Source organism: Schistocerca piceifrons, chromosome 1 (assembly GCF_021461385.2).
Source record: "Schistocerca piceifrons isolate TAMUIC-IGC-003096 chromosome 1, iqSchPice1.1, whole genome shotgun sequence".
NCBI classification, from domain to species: Eukaryota; Metazoa; Arthropoda; class Insecta; order Orthoptera; family Acrididae; genus Schistocerca; species Schistocerca piceifrons.
Genome location: NC_060138.1, coordinates 1,243,012,302 through 1,243,033,425, shown reverse-complemented (window position 1 = coordinate 1,243,033,425; position 21,124 = coordinate 1,243,012,302).

Sequence of the window (21,124 nt, the reverse complement as noted above, 5' to 3'; positions counted from 1 at the left end):
AAAAAAGCCTATTTATATATGACTCCGTACGTCTTCTGTTTTCTCCTGTATTCTTGGTCCTTAAGCGTAATGTACATTGGTAGCAGGAGATTCCTTCTGCAGTCAGCTTCAGATGCCGCTTCTCTTAATTTTCTCACCGGTGTTTCGCGAAAAGAGCGTCGTCTTCCCTCCGGGGAATTTCATTTGAGTTCACGAAACATCTTCGTAAGATTAGATTAGATTAGATTACATTAGATTAATACTAGTTCCATGGATCATGAATACGATATTTCGTAATGATGTGGAACGAGTCGAATTTTCCAATACGTAACATAATTAGGTTAATTTAACAACATACTTAAGTTAATATAACAACTTTATTTTTTTGTGTTTTTTTATTTTTATTTTTTTTTATTTTTTAATATTTTTTTTCTTAATTTATATCTAAAAATTCCTCTATGGAGTAGAAGGAGTTGTCATTCAGAAATTCTTTTAATTTTTTCTTAAATACTTGTTGGTTATCTGTCAGACTTTTGATACTATTTGGTAAGTGACCAAAGACTTTAGTGCCGGTATAATTCACCCCTTTCTGTGCCAAAGTTAGACTTAATCTTGAAAAGTGAAGATCGTCCTTTCTCCTAGTATTGTAGTTATGCACACTGCTATTACTATTGAATTGGGTTTGGTTGTTAATAACAAATTTCATAAGAGAGTATATATACTGAGAAGCTACTGTGATTATCCCTAGATCCTTAAATAAATGTCTGCAGGATGATCTTGGGTGGACTCCAGCTATTATTCTGATTACACGCCTCTGTGCAATAAATACTTTATTCCTCAGTGATGAATTACCCCAAAATATGATGCCATATGAAAGCAATGTGTGAAAATAGGCGTAGTAAGCTAATTTACTAAGATGTTTATCACCAAAATTTGCAATGACCCTTATTGCATAAGTAGCTGAACTCAAACGTTTCAGCAGTTCATCAATGAGTTTCTTCCAATTTAATCTCTCATCAAAGGACATACCTAAAAATATGGAATATTCTACCTTAGCTATATGCTTCTGATTAAGGTCTATATTTATTAATGGCGTCGTACCATTCACTGTACGGAACTGTATGTACTGTGTCTTATCAAAATTCAGTGAGAGTCCGTTTACAAGGAACCACTTAGTAATTTTCTGAAAGACAGTATTGACAATTTCATCAGTTAATTCTTGTTTCTCAGGTGTGATTACTATACTTGTATCATCAGCAAAGAGAACTAACTTTGCCACTTCATGAATATACACTCCTGGAAATTGAAATAAGATCACCGTGAATTCTTTGTCCCAGGAAGGGGAAACTTTATTGACACATTCCTGGGGTCAGATACATCACATGATCACACTGACAGAACCACAGGCACATAGACACAGGCAACAGAGCATGCACAATGTCGGCACTAGTACAGTGTATATCCACCTTTCGCAGCAATGCAGGCTGCTATTCTCCCATGGAGACGATCGTAGAGATGCTGGATGTAGTCCTGTGGAACGGCTTGCCATGCCATTTCCACCTGGCGCCTCAGTTGGACCAGCGTTCCTGCTGGACGTGCACACTGCGTGAGACGACGCTTCATCCAGTCCCAAACATGCTCAATGGGGGACAGATCCGGAGATCTTGCTGGCCAGGGTAGTTGACTTACACCTTCTAGAGCACGTTGGGTGGCACGGGATACATGCGGACGTGCATTGTCCTGTTGGAACAGCAAGTTCCCTTGCCGGTCTAGGAATGGTAGAACGATGGGTTCGATGACGGTTTGGATGTACCGTGCACTATTCAGTGTCACCTCGACGATCACCAGTGGTGTACGGCCAGTGTAGGAGACCGCTCCCCACACCATAATGCCGGGTGTTGGCCCTGTGTGCCTCGGTCGTATGCAGTCCTGAATGTGGCGCTCACCTGCACGGCGCCAAACACGCATACGACCTTCATTGGCACCAAGGCAGAAGCGACTCTCATCGCTGAAGACGACACGTCTCCATTCGTCCCTCCACTCACGCCTGTCACGACACCACTGGAGGCGGGCTGCACGATGTTGGGGCGTGAGCGGAAGACGGCCTAACGGTGTGCGGGACCGTAGCCCAGCTTCATGGAGACGGTTGCGAATGGTCCTCGCCGATACCCCAGGAGCAACAGTGTCCCTAATTTGCTGGGAAGTGGCGGTGCGGTCCCCTACGGCACTGCGTAGGATCCTACGGTCTTGGCGTGCATCCGTGCGTCTCTGCGGTCCGGTCCCAGGTCGACAGGCACGTGCACCTTCCGCCGACCACTGGCGACAACATCGATGTACTGTGGAGACCTCACGCCCCACGTGTTGAGCAATTCGGCGGTACGTCCACCCGGCCTCCCGCATGCCCACTATACGCCCTCGCTCAAAGTCCGTCAACTGCACATACGGTTCACGTCCACGCTGTCGCGGCATGCTACCAGTGTTAAAGACTGCGATGGAGCTCCGTATGCCACGGCAAACTGGCTGACACTGACGGCGGCGGTGCACAAATGCTGCGCAGCTAGCGCCATTCGACGGCCAACACCGCGGTTCCTGGTGTGTCCGCTGTGCCGTGCGTGTGATCATTGCTTGTACAGCCCTCTCGCAGTGTCCGGAGCAAGTATGGTGGGTCTGACGCACCGGTGTCAATGTGTTCTTTTTTCCATTTCCAGGAGTGTATGACACCATACGACATAAGCAAATGAAAGCAAGCAAACTAATTTTCGGGTCGAACGATGACTCACTTCAGATACCGTTCGAATAGTAAGAATGGCAGCATTAAGTCTTCGAACAGAATCCTGAACGTGGGCTTTCCACGACAGTTTACTATCTATCTGAACACCTAGAAATTTGAACTGTTCGGTCTCACTAATCGTATGCCAATTCTGTGAAATTAAAATGCCGGGTTTTATTGAACTGTGTGGTAGAAAGTGTATAAACTGAGTCTTACTGTGATTTAACGTTATTTTGTTTTCTAAAAGCCACGAACTTAAGTCATGAACTGCACCATTTGAAACCGAGATGACGTTGCACACAACATCCTTCACTACGAAGCTAGTCTCATCAGCGAACAGAAATATTTTAGAGTTATCCGTAGTACTAAAGGGCATATCATTTATATAAATAAGGAACAGGATTGGCCCCAGCACTGATCCCTGGGGCACCCCACATTTGATCGTACCCTACTCAGATCCCACATCACAGCCATTATCAACATTGTGAATAATGACCTTTTGCTGTCTGTTATTAAAGTAAGAGGTGACCCAATTGTAAACTACTCCCTGTATTCCGTAATGGTCCAATTTTTGGAGTAATATTTTGTGATCAACACAATGAAACCCCTTAGTTAAATAAAAGATGTGACACGTGTTCGAAACATTTTGTTTAACCCACACAGTACCTCACAGAGAAAAGAGAATATAGCATTCACATTCGTTAAACCACTTCTGAAGTTGAACTGTACATTTGATAGCAAATTATGTGATATAAAATGATCAATTATCCTTACATGAACAGTCTTTTCAATAGCTTTAGCAAGCACTGATGACTTAGAAATAGGTCTAAAATTGTCTACATTATCCCTGTCTCCCTTTTTATAAAGTGGCTTTACTACTGAGTACATTAATCATTCAGGAAACTGACCATTCCTAAAAGAAAAATTACAAATATGGGTAAGTACAGGGCTAACATGAGCAGCACAGTACTTCAACGTTGTGCTAGGCACTCCATCATATCCATGAGAGTCGGCAGTCGTCAGTCATTTAATTATTGACTCAATCTCCGCCTTGTCAGTATCACAGAGGAATATTTCAGACAACAATCTCGGAAAGACATTTGACAAGAGAGTTACGAGGTGTGTTTTTTAAGTAAGGTCCGTTTTGTTGTACGAGGTGCATTCAAGTTCTAAGGCCTCCGATTTTTTTTCTAATTAACTACTCACCCGAAATCGATGAAAGTGGCGTTACTTCTCGACGTAATCGCCCTGCAGACGTACACATTTTTCACAACGCTGACGCCATGATTCCATAGCAGCGGCGAAAGCTTCTTTAGGAGTTGTTTTGACCACTGGAAACTCGCTGAGGCAATAGCAGCACGGCTAGTGAATGTGCGGCCACGGAGAGTGTCTTTCATTGTTGGAAAAAGCTAAAAGTCACTAGGAGCCAGGTCAGATGAGTAGGAAGCATGAGGAATCACTTCAAAGTTGTTATCACGAAGAAACTGTTGCGTAACGTTAGCTCGATGTGCGGGTGCGTTGTCTTGGTGAAACAGCACACGCGCAGCCCTTCCCGGACGTTTTTGTTGCAGTGCAGGAAGGAATTTGTTCTTCAAAACATTTTCGTAGGATGCACCTGTTACCATAGTGCCCTTCGGAACGCAATGGGTAAGGATTACGCCCTCGCTGTCCCAGAACATGGACACCATCATTTTTTCTGCACTGGCGGTTACCCGAAATTTTTTTGGTGGCGGTGAATCTGTGTACTTCTATTGAGCTGACTGGCGCTTTGTTTCTGGATTGAAAAATGGCATCTACGTCTCATCCATTGTCACAACCGACGAAAAGAAAGTCCCAATCATGCTGTCGTTGCGCGGCAACATTGCTTGGCAACATGCCACACGGGCAGCCATGTGGTCATCCATCAGCATTCGTGGCACCCACCTGGATGACACTTTTCGCATTTTCCGGTCGTCATGCAGGATTGTGTGCACAGAACCCACAGAAATGCCAACTCTGGAGGCGATCTGTTCAACAGTCATTCGGTGATACTCCAAAACAATTATCTCCACTTTCTCAATCATGTCGTCACACCGGCTTGTGCGAGCCCGAGGTTGTTTTGGTTTGTTGTCACATGATGTTCTGCCTTCATTAAACTGTCACACCCACAAACACACTTTCGACACAAAAAAATGGTTCAAATGGCTCTGTGCACTATGGGACTTAACATCTATGGTCATCAGTCCCCTAGAACTTAGAACTATTTAAACCTAACTAACCTAAGGACAGTACACAACACCCAGCCATCATGAGGCAGAGAAAATCCCTGACCCCGCTGGGAATCGAACCCGGGAACCCGGGCGTGGGAAGCGAGAACACTACCACACGACCATGAGATGCGGGCCTTTCGACACACCCATAACTCCATCACCACATGTCTCCTTCAACTGTTGATGAATTTCAATTGGTTTCACACCACGCAAATTCAGAAAACGAATGATTGCACGCTGTTCAAGTAAGGAAAACGTCGCCATTTTAAGTATTTAAAACAGTTCTCATTCCCGCCGCTGGCGGTAAAATTCCATCTGCCGTACGGTGCTGCCATCTCTGGGACGTATTGACTATGAACGCGGCCTCATTTTAAAACAATACGCATGTTTCTATCTCTTTTCAGTCTGGAGAAAAAGAATCGGAGGCCTTAGAACTTGAATGCACCTCGTAGACACTATTAGATCTCGAACATACCACAACGAGCGCGTGTGTCGTGTACCAGCATGCCTCGTGAACAATTGTGCTGTTTCAGCTCTGTAGCTAACCTGTGCGGGTCTGTTCTGTGCTTTCAAAATGTTTAAGACTTTAAACTCTCCAGCCGCGTGTGAGGTTCGCTCAGTGATACGGTTTTTGTCGGCAAGGAACCTGTCTGCTGCATAAATTGATAGACAGATTTGCGAAGTGTATGGTGATACTGTTATGAGTGAAAGCAAAGTGCGTATTTGGGTACGAGAATTCAAAGATGGCCGCGATAACGTCCATGACGAGGACCGCTACGGTCGCCCTTCTTTGATTACAGATGATTTGGTGGCTTCACAGTAACAGGTCTCTCAAACGAATTTCTTGACGTGTCGAGACCAGTGCATTACAACATTGTTTCTGAACACCTAAAGTTTAGGAAACTGTGCTTCCGTTGGGTCCCGAAACTCCTAACAGAGGACCATAAAGACCAAAGATTGGTGTGTGCGATGAAGTTCTTGACTCGTTATCACGAAGAAGGTGACGGCTTCTTGACTGAGATCGTAACTGGAGGCGAAACATGGGTTTCGCATATCACGCCCGAGTCGAAGAAACAGAGCATGAAACGAAGAAACGCACACACATACTCGCCTGTAAAGGTGAAGGCCAAACAGACTCTGTCCCAGCGCAAAATCATGGCGTCGGTGTTTTGGGATAGGCATGGTGTTTTGTTGGTCGACTTTATGCAACGAGGAACCACTATCAATGCAGAAGCATACTGCCAAACCCTGAGAAAGCTACGCAGAGCTACTCAAACAAAAGATGCGGCGCGCTGACAAAGGAAATTGTCCTTCTCTATAACAATGCACGTCAGACCCGCGATTTATTGGACAGTTTTGGCTTGTAAGTTTCAGAGCACCCACCCTACAGTCCTGATCTTACGCTGAGCGATTACCATCTGTTCCTCCACCTCAAACAACACCTCAGTGACAACCGTTACAATGATGACGACGACGTGAAAACGACAGTGAACTCTTGGTTATCGGAGCAGGCGGCAAGTTTTTATGAAGAGGGTGTTTTAAAATTGGTTGAGAGGTATGATACGTGTTTCAACAAACTTGGTAACTACACTGCTGGCCACCGTAAATGCAACACCAAGAAAGACAAGAGGTAGCACAACAAAATTTATTTTGTAGATAACATGTTGACCAAGTGTCAAATGATTACGTTTACAGACGTCTGTGACATGTGGTTCATGTAGTTCCTGCCAGAATCAGTAGCCAGAGTAGCCGCCATTGTTGGAGATCACCACTGCCACACGTCTCGGCATTGAGTCAAAGAGACGTTGGATGTGTTCCTGGGGTACAGAAGCCCAAGCAGCTTCCACACGTTGCCAAAGATCATCTGGTGTGGCAGCTGGGGATGTAATCTGGGTCACTCGTTGAGCAACAATGGACCACATGTTTTCTATCGGCGAAAGATCCGGAGAGCGAGCCGGCCAGGGAAGCAATTCAATCTGGTTATTGACGAAGAACCTTTTGACAAAGCGTGCAACGTATGGTCACGCATTATCCTGTTGAAATATGGCTGTGGCCGAGCCCTGAAGGTAAGGAAGGACAGCTGGCTCCAGCACCTCGGATTTGTAGCGCCGGCTATTTAAAGTACCGGCAATGCGTACTAGAGGCGTACGAGAGTAATATCCAATACCGCCCCATACCATAATACCCGGTGCAAGACCAGTGTGGCGGTGCATAATGCAGCTGTCCAGCATCCTCTCTCCACGGTGTTTCCACACTCGAATCCGACCATCGTGGTGCTGCAGACAGAAGTGTGCCTCGTCAGTAAAGACAACGTCATTCCATTCTGCCGTCCACATCTGTCTGTCATCACACCATTGGCGACGGAGATGTCTGTGGTTCCTCGTCAATGGTAGACGAAGCAATGGACGTCTTGCGGACAGACCACTCTGCTGTAAACGGCGTCGAATGGTACGCGCAGACACTGGATGATGCGTTACAAACGCAATGTGCTGTGCTATGGTTCGGGATGTCACTGAGCGATCCGTCACTGCCATGCGCACAATTTGCCTATCAACACGTGCAGTGGTGCACCGAGGTGAATGCGATCGACCACGTCGGTCCGTCGTACCCTCCTGCATCCAACGGTCACATATCCGCATTACAGTTGTTTGGTTTCGTCCAACACGACTAGCGATTTCTCTGTATGATAATCCACAATCTCGGTAAGCCACTATCCTTCCTCTGTCGAACTCGGATACTTGATCAAAAGATGTTCGCTGTTGTCTACGAGGCATAACTGATCGTCTTGTGAAACAACCACAAGGTAAACAAACGTGCCGAACGTACACTCGTCGAAATCGCCAAGCCTTAAGTGGCGCTATGAGGTGGCGCCACAGGCGCGCGTGATGTGCGTCTGCGCTGAAATTCTAATCAGTTGCATATCTCATCGCTGCAAACCCAAGGTGTAAATTTCACTTGATTCGGATGCTTCCTTCAGGGTGTTGCATTTACGGTGGCCAGCAGTGTATATCGAAAAATAGTGTGAAGTATGTACTTTATGAAAATAAATTTACTTTTTTTGAAATCACCTTTCGTTGTGTACTTACGTTCCAACGGACCTTACTTAAAAAAATCTCCTCGTATATGATTCCCTGCAGAAGGTAAATTTTTATTTAATTCACCAGCAATGCTCAGAAATTGGTTGTTAAATACTGTACGCGTATGTGATTTGTCGTTATCCTCGTCTAATTACGAGTAGCCCTGTGCAGCGACCTCCGTTCTGAACAGCCGGCAATGGTAGGCGTCAGTAACACTCGGCACTCTACTAGCGAGCCGACGACAAATCTGGGCCCGGGCGTTTAGCTGACTGTCGCTCGCTGGCGTGGCCGACGTGTTGACAGCGGTCGTTAGCACCGGGCCGCCGGAAGTGATGTCAGGGCACGGAAAGGGAGCCGAGTCGGCGACGTGAGAGGGCGCTCTACGCCGAGTGCTGGGTGTCGCCGAGGAGTTGCGACACAGAGCGAAAAGGATGCGCACGACAAGGAAACGGAAAGGCGCACGGTTCCTCCTGTCACGGGGAGAGAATGTGCTATACCCCGAACATAATGTGAAGCACGATCAAGGGACGGTGAAACAGTCTGTATTACATTGAGTAAAAGTCCAAATTTGCAATAACTGTTTATTGCGTTATCACTGTATAACGACCGGTCTCATACCCTGGAGGTATATCTTCACGTCATATAGATGTGGCATCAACATTTCATAGCACAGTTGTTAGGGGTTGCAGTTATCGATCGCGGTCCGTATTACACTACTAGCCATTAAAATTGCTACACCACGAAGATGACGTGCTACAGACGCGAAATTTAACCGACAGGAAGAAGATGCTGTGATATGCAAAGGATTAGCTTTTCAGAACATTCACACAAGGCTGGCGCCAGTGGCGACACCTACAACGTGCTGGCATGAGGAAAGTTTCCATCCGATTTCTCATACAGAAACAGTAGTTGACCGGCCTTGCCTGGTGAAAAGTTGTTGTGATGCCTCGTGTAAGGAGGAGAAATGCGTACCATCACGTTTCCGACTTTAATAAAGCTCGGATTGTAGCCTATCGCGATTGCGGCTTATCGTATCGCGAAATTGCAGCTCGCATTGGTCGAAATCCAATGACTGTTAGCAGAATATGAAATCGGTGGGTTCAGGAGGGTAATACGGAACGCCGTGCTGGATCCCAGCGGCCTCGTATCACTAGCAGTCGAGATGACAGGCATCTTATCCGCATGGCTATAACGGATCGTGCAGCCACGTATCGATCCCTGAGTCAACAGATGGGGACGTTTGCAAGACAACTACCATCTGCACAAACAGTTCGACGACGTTTGCAGCAGCATGAACTGTCAGCACGGAGACCATGGCTGCGGTTACCCTTGACGCTGCATCACAGACAGGATAGCCAGCGGTGGTGTACTCAATCACGAACCTGGGTGCACGAATGGCAAAAGGTCACTTTTGCGAAAAGCAAATGTCCCAAGTTCGAGTCTCGGTCCGGCACACAGTTTTAATCTGCCAGGAAGTTTCATATCAGCGCACACTCCGCTGTAGAGTGAAAATTTCATTCTAAATCCAGGTTCTGTTTACAGCATCATGACGGTTCAAATGGTTCAAATGGCTCCGAGCACTATGGGACTCAACTGCTGAGGTCTTTAGTCCCCTAGAACTTAGAACTAGTTAAACCTAACTAACCTAAGGACATCACAAACATCCATGCCCGAGGCAGGATTCGAACCTGCGACCGTAGCGGTCTTGCGGTTCCAGACTTCAGCGCCTTTAACCGCACGGCCACTTCGGCCGGCCATCATGACGGTCGCATCCGTGTTTGGCGACATCGCGGTGAACGCACATTGGAAGCGTGTATTCGTCATCGCCATACTGGCGTATCACCCGGCGTGATGGTATGGGGTGCCATTGGTTACACGCCTCGGTCATCTCTTGTTCGCATTGACGGCACTTTGAACAGTGGACGTTACATTTCAGATGTTTTGCGACCCATGGCTCTACCCTTCATTCGATCCCTGTGAAACCCTACATTTCAGCAGGATAATGCTCCACCGCATGTTGCAGATCCTGTACGGGCCTTTCTGGATACAGAAAATGTTCGACTGCTGCCCTGGCCAGCACATTCTCCAGATCTCTCACCAATTGAAAACGTCTGCTCAATGGTGGCTGAGCAACTGGCTCGTCACAATACGCCAGTCACTACTGTTGATGAACCGTGGTATCGTGTTGAAGCTGCATGGGCAGCTGTATCTGTTCACGCTATCCAAGCTCTGTTTGACTCAATGCCCAGGCGTACCAAGGCCGTTATTACGGCCAGAGGTGGTTTTTCTGGGTACTGTTTTTTCAGAATCTATGCACCCAAATTGCGTGAATTTGTAATCACATGTCAGTTGTAGTATAATATATACTACTATATATAAGACCCGTTTATCATCTGCATTTCTTTTTGGTGTAGCAATTTTAATGGCCAGTAGTGTAATTATTTTGGTCGTTGCAAAAAAAAAATGGCTCTGAGCACTATGGGACTCAACTGCTGTGGTCATAAGTCCCCTAGAACTTAGAACTACTTAAACCTAACTAACCTAAGGACAGCACACAACACCCAGCCATCACGAGGCAGAGAAAATCCCTGACCCCGCCGGGAATCGAACCCGGGAACCCGGGCGTGGGAAGCGAGAACGCTACCGCACGACCACGAGATGCGGGCAATGTTGGTCGTTGCAGAACCAGACCATGCAGCCAGCACCTTATCGATGTTACTGACAAACCTGCTGTGATTTATATGTTCCTATTTAGCATTGGACACCAGTCAAGAGTGGCGACGACTCGTTCGTCGTTATTATAATAATAAAATTTATACTTCATGTTCTACAGCTTGTAACTTTCTAGTGTGCATAGAAACATGTCATTCCTCGGTAAAACCTTGTATAAAACGGCAGATGGGCATTCCATCCGAACCATGGATGGTCAATAATACATCTCCAAAACACTGTTCGAATCGGATGCCCATTTGCCATTTCATCCAATGTTTCTGCCGTTTCATCCAAGATTTTGCCAAGGAGTGTCATGTTTTTACGCGTTCTTGCACCTTGGAAATCTTAGCACATAAAGTGCTAGTTTTATATGACTTGAAGATACAATTCCATAGCACGAAACCGTTTGTCCTACTGTGGAAACACAATAAAGAGCTACTGCGTCTTTGGACTTCCACTAAATTGAATATAGACTACTTTAACCATCTCCGATTTTGAATTCTTTGATTGTCCATCACGTCATGTACAAGTCTTTCAGCTGTGGTTGCCCGATCTGTGAGGTCATTCGTACGAAAGCTGAAACTTAAATAGTGGCAACTATTTATTCACAGCCGATACAAAAGAGTTACAGGTTTGCACCTTTTACTGACCTTCAAAGTAGTCACCAGCGTTGTGTAGAACCCGTTGCCCGTGATGTGGAAGGCATAGTATACCGTTAGCAGAGCCTGTTCTGTTGATGGTGCAAATGGAGCGGTCTACTGCCTGTCGAATCTCTGGAACAGTTCTGAAGCGAATGAGACGAAGTTGTTCCTTCATCTTCGGAATCAAATCACGTGCGACCAGCTTTGCGAAAGAAGCAGCGACACTTTTTGCGCAACCCACCCATCATTTTGCACGACAATGCGCGGGCGCTTACAGCGCAAGCTGTGGCTGCTTTGTTCGGTCGATGGGACTGGGAAGTACTGTACCAACCACCATACTCCCAAGACTTAAGTCATTGTGATATTTATTTGATTCCGAAGATGAAGGAACCATTTGGTGGCATTCGCTTAAGAACTGTTCCAGAGATTCGACAGGCAGTAGACCGCTCCATTCACACCATCAACAGAACAGGCGCTGCTAACGGTCTGCTACGCCTCCCACATCGCTGGAAACGGGTTCTACACAACGCTGGTGACTACCTTGAAGGACAGTAACAGGTGCAAACATCTAACTCTTTTGTATCGGTTGCGAATAAACACTTGCCACTATTTACGTTCCAAATAGTTCAAATGGCTCTGAGCACTATGTGACTTAACAGCTGTGGTCATCAGCCCCCTAGAACTTAGAACTACTTAAACCTAACTAACCTAAGGACATCACACACATCCATGCCCGAGGCAGGATTCGAACCTGCGACCGTAGCAGTCGCACGGTTCCGGACTGCGCGCCTAGAACCGCGAGACCACCGCGGCCGGCTTTACGTTCCAACCCTACTCTTTCTCAAAGGCACCATCGTCACCCTTGTTAAAATTATTTATTTATTAAATGCGTTACTGCAGTTCGGTCGTTCAGCCTTTACAGAGAATACAGAGAAAACATATGCTTCAGGATAAGTCAATATTTTGGCAGCGTTGAAAGAGGAAGAAATTTATCGTTTCGTGTCCTGTCGACGGTGAGATTAAACATGGAGAACAAACCTGGACTTAGGGAGGATGGGGATGAAAATCGGCCCAACGGTCTCCGAAGAGAGGAAAACCACGTAAAAAGTAGATCTTTGTGATATGACAGGTAACTGAACCGCCGTTCTTGCAGTGCTTTAATCATTGCTGGTCTTTAGGTCGGCACAAGAAGGAAATGGAGGATATTTGCCGTGTTCTTCTCAAACGAACATTCCTAGCTTAGCCTTCAGTGGTCTGGGCAAATCATACAAGAGTTAGGTCGGAATGGCACTCTGGAGAGTTTATCCTCTACACAAACTTCGTAATACTGGGCTGACCTTGACAGGTTATTCACTGAAAGTAACAGCTTTCAGACGGAATGTGTGGCTGTTTATGACTACTGCATTCTGGACTGGACTATATTTTTCATTGCTGTTCAGTAATATAATTTACTTTAGTGCCTTAGTTGACTTGTAACAACACGATAATTTGTATGATACTTCACTAGTTTGTTGTTATATTGTCATCGTTTACGCCCTACATAACGTCATTCTGTACAATCACTGTTTACCTGAAGCTGTATGCATCACATGTGTATAATATTTGTTTGTCATGCAAACGTTTCCGTTATTGTAAATAAAAGTTTTGTTAACTTGGTCGAAACTTGTAAATACAAATAACTGATCCGTACCTGAGGAATCGTAATACTATTTCCGAACATGAATTACTTGTATCACTCAGGTAAGGAATGTAATATCGCTTTTACTTTGTCTCATTTCGTTCCATTCACAAGTATTTTTAGGGGAGCAGGAGCATTTGTGAGTCAGTCGTGGCCAGACGTTAGTAAAGTCAAGTCGTAGTCAGAGTACCGTATCTAGCAGTGGTGATGTGCAACGAATTGCGTTGAACCTAGATGACCGAAGATTCAGATCAGTTTAATTACAGTATTAAGTCATCTATTTTACATTATTGCCTCGGATGCTACATTTTCAGGGTTGTTGTTGTTGTTGTTGTGGTCTTCAGTCCTGAGACTGGTTTGATACAGCTCTCCATGCTACTCTATCCTGTGCAAGCTTTTTCATCTCCCAGTACCTACTGCAACCTACATCCTTCTGAATCTGCTTAGTGTATTCATCTCTTGGTCTCCCTCTACGATTTTTACCCTCCACACTGCCCTCCAATACTAAATTGGTGATCCCTTGATGCCTCAGAACATGTCCTACCAACCGATCCCTCCTTCTGGTCAAGTTGTGCCACAAACTTCTCTTCTCCCCAATCCTATTCAATACTTCCTCATTAGTTATGTGATCTACCCATCCAATCTTCAGCATTCTTCTGTAGCACCACATTTCGAAAGCTTCTATTCTCTTCTTGTCCAAACTATTTATCGTCCATGTTTCACTTCCATACATGGCTACACTCCATACGAATACTTTCAGAAATGACTTCCTGACACTTAAATCAATACTGGATGTTAACAAATTTCTCTTCTTCAGAAACACTTTCCTTGCCATTGCCAGCCTACATTTTATATCCTCTCTACTTCGACCATCATCAGTTATTTTGCTCCCCAAATAGCAAAACTCCTTTACTACTTTAAGTGCCTCATTTCCTAATCTAATTCCCTCAGCATCACCCGACTTAATTAGACTACATTCCATTATCCTTGTTTTGATTTTGTTGATGTTCATCTTATATCCTCCTTTCAAGACACTGTCCATTCCATTCAACTGCTCTTCCAAGTCCTTTGCTGTCTCTGACAGAATTACAATGTCATCGGCGAACCTCAAAGTTTTTATTTCTTCTCCCTGGATTTTAATACCTACTCCGAATTTTTCTTTTGTTTCCTTTACTGCTTGCTCAATATACAGATTGAACAACATCGGGGAGAGGCTACAACCCTGTCTTACTCCCTTCCCAACCACTGCTTCCCTTTCATGTCCCTCGACTCTTATAACTGCCATCTGGTTTCTGTACAAATTGTAAATAGCCTTTCGCTCCCTGTATTTTACCCCTGCCACCTTTAGAATTTGAAAGAGAGTATTTTCAGGGTATAAAATGTTAATGATGCTCATTCCGCAAACTGATTAATCAAGATGGTTGCATAAAAGTATCATTGCGAGCTGGAGTTACATTTGTTGTAAAAGACGTGATATGATGCCATGTGTTTGATGACTACTACTGCTCGCTGGTTTGCGGGTTACTAGAAATGCCTAGAACACCGAAGATTTGTCCCAACCTTCACCATTGCTTACAGACATGTTTTGCTTGGAAAGTAATTTTATTTGATGTTTATTATTTAAACAGTAAAGTAAAGTACGATATGCAGCTTAACAGCTGATGTGATTTTACCGATATATACAGCTTGTTCAGCCTGCATCTTGCACGAACACGGCGTACAGTCTGCACAGTTTTGTTGATGGTGATAGCCCCAAATTTTTTACTCACTTTGCTTTTTATATAAATGCATGTCACTGCATGATGATTGTTACCGATACATCCATTTTGTCGTCAGGCCCATTACAGTATGTTTATGATCTGAAAATGTGTGTTACTTACAACCGAAACAAGCGTCACCATATTTTGATTATCTTACGTAAATGAGATTTAGACATTAAAGGATTTTTGTAATTTTTTTTCAGTTTTAAGAAAAAATTTACTTTTTGTGGAAAGAGGTTTTACTGCCCCAAGGAAATTTATTACATCCCGACCTAAAATATGTCCAAGAATGCTGCAACAAGCTGATGTTTAGAATAATGACATGAAATGTTTTCGAGTCCCTTCTTTTACCCTTGTTATGTACAGGAGTCGCCTGCGCTTTTGTTTTTCCAGTCGCTTGAGTCCTTGCGCTGGGCGAGAGATTCGCGATAAGTGCAAACTAAGTCAGGATATAATGCCGAAGAGTATTCTCTTCAAAATTCAAAAGCGAATTAAGATTCCTTGCGGACTTTGCGACTTACTTGTTTTTAACTCTTTCAGTTGCTTCTCAAAGCCAGTGACGACTGCGTCTATGTCCTCCATAGAGAACCGATTTTTCTGTTACGTCTACCTCTTTTACTTATCTTGTCTCACTGTATCTCTGCTTTTCCACTTTTTTTTTTTTTTTTGTACAATCCGAGCGACCTTTTACCGCGAACAAAATACGAGCTTAATGATTCCTTTTGCATCACGGTAAAATTCTCAACGGTGGACGGCAGAAATCCGTCGCCGTATTGACAAATCCTTCCGTACCACACTAATAGTATTCATGATCGATTAGCAGTTGCCTGGACACGCGGTGAAAACTTCATTACGTATGTACCGGGCGGGACGGTTTACAATCTTGGTTGGCGCATCGGTGCCCTGTTTCGAGTATTGATCATCGCTATCGTCGAGTATCTGAGATTCTAGGAACCCCCTCAGTCACGCACATTAAGCACGTCACCTTATCGGCAGGGAGAGGCTATTACTCTCTTACCGCGATACAGCTTTCTTTGTTTGGTTGTTTGTTGTTTTACTAGGTGCGTATTGTCGATAGGATTTCATATCGACTATTGTCTTCCACGTTTTCCTATTTGGGTAGTATCACACATGTGTTTTTTTATCGAGCGACTGTCGGTTACGTCTGCTGTGATAGACTTTATCCTGTGACTGGATTTGAAGAAGAAGAGCCATATTAAGTAAGGTTCTATAGGATCACACATAATGTTTCTGCGCAGAAGCAAAAACTGTTGAAAAGTTATAACTGACTTTTTATTTCAGCCACAGTTAAAGTTTGATACACGAGATTAGCGGTTTTGGTCTTTATCGACAATCGTCAGTTCTTCTTCACTTCTGTTGCAATTTTTTTTTCTTTCGAAGACGGAAAAAGTATCACGCTGTAAGCGTGATAGCGTAGTGCCACTTTTATTATAATTGTTTGCGTTCTTTACATTACAATAAACGTAATGAACTACACTTCGCAACTCACTAAATAAGACATGTAAAGATACATACTTTTATTTTGTTAGGGCTCCTGCCCTAGGCTGTAAGAGCGGAACCCTTACATTACCTTTTTTATGTCCAGGTTAGTCTGAGGAACTACTGTAGAGATTTTGATACGGTCTTGGGATTCCCGGCATCCCAACGGCCTCGTATCACTAGCAGTCGAGATGACAGGCATCTTATATGCATGACTGCAACTGATCGTGCAGCCACGTATCGATCCCTGAGTCAACAGATGGGGACGTTTGCAAGACAACAACCTTCTGCACGAACAGTTCGACAACGTTTGCAGCAACATGGACTCTCAGCTCGGAGACCATGACTGCGGTTACCCTTGACATTGCATCACAGTCAGGAGCGCCTGCAATGGTGTACTCAACCACGAACCTGGGTGCACGAATGGCAAAACGTCATGTTTTCGGATGAATCCAGGTTCTGTTTACAGCATCATGATGGTCGCATCCGTGTTTGGCGACATCGCGCTGAACGCACACTGGAAGCGTGTATTCGTCATCGCCATACTAGCGTATCACCCGGCGTGATGGTATGGGATGCCATTAGTTACAAGTGTCCTTCACATTTTGTTCGCATTGACGGCACTTTGAACAGTGTTACGACCCGTGGCTCTACGAAACCCTACATTTCAGCAGGATAATGCACGACCGCATGTTGCAGGTCCTGTACGGGCCTTTCTGGATACAGAAAGTGTTCGACTGCTGCTCTGGCCAGCACATTCTCCAGATCTCTCACCAACTGGAAACGTCTGGTCAATGGTGGCCGAGCAACTGGCTCGTCACAATACGCCAGTCACTACTCTTGATGAACTGTGGTATCGTGCTGAAGCTGCATGGGCAGCTTGACCTGTACACGCCATCCAAGCTCTGTTTGACTCGATGCCCAGGCTTATCAAGGCAGTTATTACGGCCAGAGGTGCTTGTTCTGGGTACTGATTTCTCAGGATCTGTGCACCCAAATCGCGCGAAAATGAAATCCCTTGTCAGTTATAGTATAATATATTTGTCCAATGAATACCCGTTTATCATCTGCACTTCTTCTTGGGGTAGCAATTTTAACGGCCAGTAGTGTAATTAAGTTTGTACGGAATCTTCAATGCGCGAGTCCTACTCGCGCTTGGCCAATTTTTCAAAAATCTCTCGTTACTACTCTGGACAAAATGTGTGTGGTGTCCATTAGAATGTACTAGATGCTTCAGAATGTGCTATGAACTTTGATGCGTGAACTGCTAAGCAAATTTTGGCCGTTTTCGCAATTTACCTGTCCTTACTATCTTCGGAAGCTCTGATGGTATATTTCCAGCCTATGGATGATTTCGTGAAGATGTTTACAAATTTCAGTTAGAGTGATCAGAACTGTTTTCGCTTATAACTTTGACTCAGTCGTTTCTCGACCAGGATTCCTTGTCTCAATTTATCAGTTTACCCTTCACTTAAAGTTTGTAACATCATCACGGAAACATCATGCATATTCCACACATTAACATGAACAGTGTTCCATTGCCATTTCCCACAACGATTTCAAAAATGCCAAAGGAATGTTATCTATGCCTTTAACCTTTATCATCCTAAGTCTTATACTCTGCTGTAATACCGGACAGCTTATGTCACATACATCGACTCACATTTCTTCTTCTATTACGTCAGCAGACTTCTTCCCCTACGTAAAGGCGTCCCTTACATTACTTCCACCTTCACGCTCTCTCCTGCATATTAAACAGCGGAAATCCTCCTGAACTCTTAATTTTGACGCCTTTGCTATTAATTTCACAAGAGGCTTGTTTTCGCTTTTCTATATGATGAATTTCTTCTTCCAAACCTCATTTATTTTTCAATTTTTTCACATTTCACTTGCAGCAGTTTTGCTTTAACTTCCCTGCAGTTCCTGTTTATTTCTTTCCGCTTCTCCTCATCAGTACTAAAATTAAAAGAGAATAATCTTCTTCCTCATAATGTAAGAGAAATTTCAATAGACATTTGTGTTCGATCAAAAAATCTCTTAATATACAGCAAAATGTCCTAGATATAAGATGGAAACGTTCAAAATTGTTCGTTATTGTTTCCTGTCGATCGCTTACAATGCAGCAGTCTCCATTTCCGCTTAGGTGAAGTGCGTTGACACATTATTCCAATCTAAGGCGCTGCAGTCATGGACTGTGCTGCTGGTCCCAGTTGAGTTTCGAGTCGTCCCTCGGGCATTGATGTGTGTGCTTGTCCTTAGGATAGTTTAGGTTAAGTAGTGTGTAAGCTTAGGGACTGATGACCTTAGCAGTTGCGTCCCGTAAGAGCTCACGCACACACATTTACTCTGGTGAGCCAAAAAATTATGAACAGCTGCTTAATATGGTGTTGATGCATCTTTATATAACAACCCACTTAAGCGGAGGGAAATTACTTTTGTCGCCGCTGTTCCACCCAGGCATTATGGGTTCGACACGTGGCCGAGGGAGATGCCCATAACAATACTGTCGGTTTATTGTGAAATTCTCGATTGTTAATTTTGTAAACCACCGTCGCCAATTTGTACAGGCCTCGTCGCTACTGCTGTGGAGCCCAGGTTGCCACCGTTGTTGCCGTAGGCCGAGTTTGTGCATTCGTGAAACAGCTATTGGTGCAGTACGCCGCTAAGACATTTTCACCCTGCCCTATTACACAGCTATACCCCAGGGTCAGGTAACGGGATAGGAGAACGAAGGTTCTACAACAGTCCAACAAATCTGTCACAAAGTCACACAAATGAGTTAAGAGGGTTACTTATTTTTGTGTCTGGTTGCAATAGGAAGTCTGCAACACTGCTCGTAATATAACACAAAAAAGGCCCTCAGTGTCTAAGTGCAAATAATAGAAGGTGAAATTTACAGTACATAGGAAATGCAATTTACAATTGTATGCTCACTTCAAAAGAATTCACTAAACGACATTCCGTGTCTAACAAGGGAACCTCCCCATCGCACCCCCCTCAGATTTAGTGATAAGTTGGCACAGTGGATAGGCCTTGAAAAACTGAACACAGATCAATCGAGAAAACAGGAAGAAGTTGTGTGGAACTATGAAAAAAATAAGCAAAATATACAAATTGAGTAGTCCATGCACAGGATATGTAACATTAAGTGCAGGACAACCTCAGTAGCGCCGTGGTCCTGTGGTTAGCGTGAACAGCTGTGGAACCCGAGGTCTTTGGTTCGAATCTTCCCCCGAGTGAAAATTTTAATTTTATATTTTCAGACAATTATCAAAGTTCAGGCACACACACACACACAATCAACGTCGTTCTCTAAAATTCCAGGACATGTTCAGATTTGCTTGGACATATGCAGGATTTGACGGTCTACACACGGAAAATTTTGAAAACGTTAAAAACATATGTTTTGACAGAGCACAGGGAAAACTGTGCGACTGTTGCAGTCATTTGTTGCAGTTTATGTGACAAACTCTTATGTTTTCATCACTTTTTTGGGAGTGATTATCACATCTACAAGAAAACCTAAATCGGGCAAGGTAGAAGAATCTTTTTACCTATTCGCCAAGTGTACAAGTTAGGTGGGTCGACAACATATTACTGTCATGTGACGCACATGCCGTCACCAGTGTCGTATAGAATATATCAGACGTGTTTTCCTGTGGAGGAATCGGTTGACTTACGACCTTGCGATCAAATATTTTCGGTTCCCCTTTCGTCTGTTAATCGCACGGTTTTGCGGTGCGGTCGCAAAACACAGCCACTAAACTTATTACAGTGAACAAAGACGTCAATGAACGAACGAACAGATCATAACTGCGAAAATAGAGAAATTAAATTTTTCACTCGAGGGAGGACTTGAACCAAGGATCTCTCATTCGACTGCTGCTCAAGCTAACCACGGGACCACGGCGCTCCTGATCTCAGTCTGTCCTTGATGTTACATATATTGCACATAGACTACTCAGTTTGTATATTTTGCTTATTTTTTTCATAGTTCCACACAAGTTCTTCCTGTTTTCTCGATTGATCTGTGTTCAGTTTTTCAAGGCCTATCCACTGTGCCAACTTATAACTAAATATGAGGGGGCTGCGATGGGGAGGTTCCCTTGTAAGTAAGCCCTGGACGATGATCAATAAGCAAGTGGGCGAGAGCTGTTCTTCCATCTTCCGAATGGCCTTCTGTCCGTTGTCGTCTGGTCATTGACGGATTGTACTCGGCCGGCAATTGGCCGAGGCGAAGTCAATATCTGCATCCTCAGCGCCGCCTGTGGCGCTGTTGGAACTCGCGCAAGTGGCGACTCACTATGGCACTAGCATTAGCTCGCACCTTTGCGCCTGTGGTGCTTTTCTCCTAACTGTGTCTTGTTCGAGTGATACAGCAATAACGTCAATCTGGGGCAGAGACAGAAGCATCGCCTCGTCTGGTAGGTGAGCGTGACTTCTTCCTACGGCGTTGAAGTAGAGGCAGCTGCCCATGAGTAGTGGAACAAGAACATCAAAGTATTTTGTTAGTGCGTGTTGCCTATATCAGGGGCACAAACCTATTGTTCTCCTTTGATTGACCGGTCATTAACCTATTGTTCTCCTTTGTTTGACAGGACCTTAACCTATTGTTTTGCTGAAAGGATCCTTCCTTTAGATAGACAGGCACTTCACCTATTGCTCCCCTCTCATTCCCCTAACCCCTCAGGAAAATTCCAACTCATGTACCCCTCCCTGCTACAGGGGCACTTTCAGGTCTCAGTTATTGCAACAGCC